We start from the raw sequence: 5,764 nt of genomic DNA, 5'->3' as shown, positions 1-5,764 counted from the left end.
CACACACACACACACACAATGGATAAATACAAGAAAACACACAGAATAAATCCAGGCCAAACCACCCTCTCATAATACTTACAGTATTCATTAATTAAATAAATAATTATTATCATAATAGACAAACACTGAAAAACACTGATAAAGAAAGAACTTGATTGACAAGAAAGTGCCCAATGTTATGGGACAAGACGATACTTCAGTTCAGTGACTTCCTGTACTTTTTTTTCAGGGTTATAACTAATTGTCTGTAACCACAAACTATCTCTTATATCATTCAAAATTCAGACCGCCCAACGTGGGGCTCGAACCCACGACCCTGAAGATTAAGAGTCTCTATGCCTCTACCGACTGAGCTAGCCGGGCTAAAAGCTAAAGATTTTGAGTAGATATCAAACAGATATCATAGCCACCAAGTCATCAATTTCATATATGATATTTTTATTCAACTGCAGCGTTGCACTCATTGTAGAAGTAAATTTAAAACCAATTTGACGCAGAGAGAGCACAATGACAGAACATCAATCTCACCATCTGTGAAAATCCTTGTTATGACCAGAAATGACATTTTGTTAAACCAAAAGAGATTACTCAGTATAACAACATGACAAAACCACAAGCTTTTATCATAAAGTACATTTAAAGGAAACCTTGGTGTATACACAGAAACAAAAGCAGATCTCGTCAAGTTTGAGGGATGAAACCTGGAAATATAAAGCTTGTCAGAAGTGGGATTTGAACCCACGCCTCCATTTGGAGACCAGAAGTCCCATTGTTTAGGAAGGAGTTAACTCTTGAGTCTGGCGCCTTAGACCGCTCGGCCATCCTGACAACTGAGATACAAAGGCTCTAGAGAAATATTGATGGGAACAGTGTGGCATAAATATATCCTTATTTAATCACAAATAAACACATATATTAAGATTTGCTTTAAAAGCCCAGAAATCTATTTCCATTTCATTGAACTTATCACTTACTGAAATGTTGCCAAAGCAGATCATTAAATTATTTTTTTCCGTTTTTTAACACATTATTTTTAAAATGAATCTAAATTCATGTGTTAAACTTGACAAAATGTGACACCAAACTGGGCATTATTAAGGGTTGCAGCTGCCAACCCAAGTTACCTCTAGATCTGCCCCTGCAACAGACACCCAAATTTCATTGGTTAAGCTAAATGCAAACACAAATGATACATTTCCAGATTTATAGGAGACTTTACAGGAAACAACAAAGATTAAGCTATTTATTAATGTTGGCTTTCAAAGCAGTGTCACATTGCAATTACCACATATATATGTATGTATGTATGTATGTATGTATGTATATGTATAATATACATAATATGGCATTGCCTTTTTGAGGGGCACTCTGAAACACAGAGGCAGCTCTTACTCAAGGACAGTGGAAGATAAGCGACTGTACGACTTTTCCAAAAACTCCTGCACTTTTTTACACAGCATCAACTGCACAAATAGATTACTTTGTAATGTGAATGTCATATATCTACTGTAGCCTAAAAATCTGTGGCCCAACGTGGGGCTTGAACCCACTACCCTGAAAATTAATTGAAATGGATATAAAACATCTCATTCTAATGAAAACACAATTCTTACTTTTGGGTGATTATACACTGATGAAAACATACTTGTGAATATTACAGTTCTGCCAATAGAGCCTCCTAAATGTTACACATTGGACCTTTAAACTTTAGCCATCATGTAGTTTATGAAATACTTTTCTCTTGGTGGTTTTAATGAGAAGCAGTTTTGTTATAATGACCAATCTCTCTTGTTTTATAACACATAATTGCTGGTCCTACCACGGATTTTCATATATTATAAAATGTTGTTTTCTCATTGTGATACTCAATTGCAAGATTAAACCAAAAAAAGGATTCTTTTTTCTTTTTTTTAAATAGCAAGATTTAATGATGAGACTATCCTTAAGAGAGCAAATGAATGAAACATGACAGAATGTCTAATAAGGAATAATGCAACATTTTGAAATGTCACTTAAGGTAATTCTCTCAGAGCAGACAACATCCAACATAGTGGTTTAATATATAAATAACTGGGTTGCAGTACAGTATCAACACTGTTCTTGTTATAACGAGGCATTTCTATCTCGTTAGACAAGGTGTTTATATATTGTCATACCATTAACTGTTTGCTTGGTATAAGGAGACGGTTGTCTTCTTGTAACGTTATCCTGCTATAATAATGTATACGTGTGCTGTAGTAGTTTTATAGTTGGAAATGTGCATCTATATATCACTAAAATCTCTTTTAAAAACACAAAGGAAGGCAGAGGGGACAGTATAAAAGATTCAGTAGGTAAGTTTTAGTAGGTACGATCAATGTTAAAATGCACTTTAATGAATGTGGCCTTAACGTTGAGATTTCTTTTGCAGATAGAGATGAAAATTGAGGTACGGTCGTCAAGGTAGTTGATTCATGTTTCTTCCAAATCTGACACAAAGAAATGTTGGGTTAGGTACTTAAGTTAGCTGTATACCAGTGGTTTATTAAGCCCTGCTCTGGTGATACAAAAACCTGCAGGAAATAAAGCTGTGTCAGGAGTGGGATTTGAACCCACGCCTCCATTGGGAGACCAGAAGTCCCTTTGAAAGGAAGGAGTGATCCCTTGAGTCTGGCGCCTTTAGACCACTCGGCATCCTGACAAGCCAGCCTATATTCACCAAAGTGAGTGTCTGTCTGTCTGTCTACTATCTATCTATCTATCTATCCTATCTATCTATCTTCTATCTATCCTATCTATCTAATCTATCTATCTATCTATCTATCTATCTATCTATCTATCGGATGGATTGGCTGTTGAATGGATGGACTGGTGGAAAGACAGATAGGTGATGGATGGATGGATGGATGGATGAGGAGGGGGTTCCACGTCTTTGGATCCTCCCACGCAGAAATAATCAACAAAGCCCTGGAGCCGGCCAGCTAGACCTAAATATGTGTGGTTGGGCGTCTGTTTGGTGTGTGTGTGTGTGTGTGCCGTGGGGTTTTCTGGCTACACGCCAAGACCAGCTCCCACCAGGAGAGAGATCAAAGACTCTCTCTCTTTTTCTCTCTATCTCTATCGACCTCTCTCGCTCATATTTCTCACACTCCTTCCCTCGCTATCTCTCTCTCTCTCTCTCGAAAACACTCGTTATCGCTTTCTTGATTTCTTCGACATTCTCTCACTTTTTTTCCTTCACCTGAGAGAGATGAGAACAGTTCCCTATGCAAAACAGAAAAGAAAGGAAATGGAGCAAAGCGACAAAAAGAAGAGGTGAAAGAAAATAGAAAAATGCTGGTCGCGCTGATGTTTAGAAAAGACACACACACACACACACACACACACACAGACAGGCAAAACTACTGACCTGTTCTTCAAAGCCCTTTTGGTTGCCAGGTTGTCATGGGAGCAAATGTTCTGGCAGGTGTGTGTGTGTGTGTGTGTGTGTGTGTGTGCACAAGAAAGAATGTTTCAGACTGTTCTTGTTTCCCTTTTAAACCGGACAAACCTCATGACAACACTTACTTTTTGGGCGCACAGTTTAGATTGAATTAGCCCATTAAAGAATACTCTGAAAGTCTGCTGTTTCAAATTAAAAGCTCCACTGTGATTGAATACAAGTCTCTTGGAAAAATCCATTCTCTTATCTCTGCCATTTCAAAATAAGGCACTGTTGTAAATAGACAAATCTAAGGCATCCAATTGCTTCATCATTGGTTCACTGTTTGGTCAGATCATTATGTCCTAATCAAGACAATGTTCATTGTCATTTGCTGCGCTCACAGTAGAGTCACAAGTTGGTTTTCCAGAGGTCATTGTGTACTGCCGAAGTGCTCTTGAGTAGAACAATCAACCATTTCTCACTGTAATGCCAATTCCTCTGTTTATTTATTATTATTTATTAATTTTGCTGGACATTTGAGAGACATTAAAAAATGAATAATACAAAAAATCTGATCACTAGAGAAAGAAATATCCTGACTCATAGTTTGGGTCAAGCTCCAAAAACACTGCATCCTACATTTCCCATCATGCAGTCCAAACTTCGCTGTCTAGAAAACTCAACACACCCAGTTTGCCACACAGGTTGTCTGTTCATTTATAAATGTATACTCTGAGATGTCCCTGATGACAACCTCAGAGATGACTTTTTCAGACTTCAAAAAGCTCCCTGCAGAGCCACAGAAAACATTACACTAGATTTTTCACAGGCTAATTTGTACTCAAATGAACTAATCTTGATGTTGAAAATAAGTGGAATGCCACTTTAATGCAAAAGCCTGTATCTCTAAGACTGAGAGGAGAAGAATTTCTCCCTTGAGTGGCTAAAATTCCACACCAATGTCTACTTTGAGGACCTAATTCAACGAAAATGTATAAATGTTGGATTTTATGGCTGAGTCGCTGAAGTGCTGGGGACGCTGCATGTCATCTGCTATCTAATGAAGACATGAAATGACCCAATATAACATAAAAAATGGCAGGTATGGTTTGGTAATCAAGGACGAAACCATAAAAGCACACGTTTATCTTTTCATACCAAAACTGTTGGTCCCCGGTTAGGAGGAAGGTCACGAAGTCAGGTTGGATAACAACATCTACCATATCACTGCACCTCCTCTCCTTCGTGACACTCACAGTAATCGCCAACACTCTTGAACGTTCTCCTGGATGCTGTTCGCGCTGCGTTGTTACTGATTTGGGAATTGAAGCTCATTTGCACTCTGTGTATGTCTGTATTCTGCATAACAACATCAGCTAAATGTCTAAAAATGTAAATGTAATTGTGGAGATAATGTTATTTTTCTATTGAGACTCACAGAATGCTGCACTACGTGAGCCGTTGCTGTTTGTCATTAAACCAACTCACAGGGGCTCCTTCGCAAACAAGGACTAAACTTTCTTTCCGTCTGTATCTCGTTTTCCTCTATCCATCTTTTTCCGTGCCAGCAGCAGCTTGGTCATATTTTCTCTATTTATTTCTGTCATTTTTCATATGCAAAGAGGCAACTTAATCCCACTCCCACAATCCCAATCAGTCCATTTTTTGTGACACCTTCACTTCTTTTCCTTTCTTCTCTCTTTCTTGCCTCTTTAGCTCTGTCATTCAGCTCTCTTTTTCTCTGCATCCCCTTTTCTCCCAGCATCCCGTCGCTCCAGTTTTCTCTCCACCATCTTTCCCTTCCTACCCCTCTTTTCCATCCCTCTCTGCCGTGTTTATTTCCCTCACACACACATACCCTCTCTCTCTCTCTCTCTAGCAGTAGTCATTCTACTTATAGCCTCGCCATAAATCAACCTGTCATTCTCCGTCATGCTCGCTGGATCTCACTGGGGCTCGTGGCGCACACACACACACACACACACTCACACAGAGCAAAGGGATGGCGATGTGAGCCCACACATACACAAGCTCAAAGACAGACACACAAACGCTGACAAATATAAAGACTTGAAAACATCACACACACTCAAACAAAATCAAACGCACACATACAGTACAAGGGTATAGACTGTACTAACAAAAATGCAAACTACCGGCCCACACACACACACACACACACACACGGCACACACACACACACACACACACACACACACACACAAACTCTTGTGTACGATCTAAAGATACTCAACATTGATTGAGAGGGAGGGTGAATGATTAAGGGAAACAGAGATGTAGGCAAGATAACAGGAAGATGCCCACCTGTCCCTGTACCCCCCACACACACACCTACAC

The 5,764-nt window shown here is 39.1% G+C and overlaps 1 protein-coding gene and 3 non-coding genes across 4 annotated transcripts in view; all 4 read right to left on the bottom strand.

The window, feature by feature from the left end:
* Nucleotides 1-5,764, bottom strand: part of wnt5b (wingless-type MMTV integration site family, member 5b) — a 76,234-nt gene that overhangs the window by 54,190 nt on the left and 16,280 nt on the right. The window lies entirely within an intron of this gene.
* Nucleotides 291-366, bottom strand: trnak-cuu. Its single transcript has one exon. It is a non-coding gene; the product is annotated as a tRNA-Lys (tRNA).
* Nucleotides 721-831, bottom strand: trnal-caa. The gene is made up of 2 exons: nucleotides 794-831; nucleotides 721-766 (listed from the first exon to the last, which is right to left on the bottom strand). It is a non-coding gene; the product is annotated as a tRNA-Leu (tRNA).
* trnal-caa lies at nucleotides 2,574-2,683 on the bottom strand. The gene is made up of 2 exons: nucleotides 2,646-2,683; nucleotides 2,574-2,619 (listed from the first exon to the last, which is right to left on the bottom strand). It is a non-coding gene; the product is annotated as a tRNA-Leu (tRNA).

Source organism: Morone saxatilis, unplaced genomic scaffold (assembly GCF_004916995.1).
Source record: "Morone saxatilis isolate NCDOM2014 unplaced genomic scaffold, NCSU_SB_2.0 Contig10, whole genome shotgun sequence".
Lineage (NCBI taxonomy): Eukaryota > Metazoa > Chordata > Actinopteri > Moronidae > Morone > Morone saxatilis.
The sequence above is the reverse complement of the archived record's forward strand: the minus strand, read 5'-3'. Positions and strand labels throughout refer to the sequence as shown.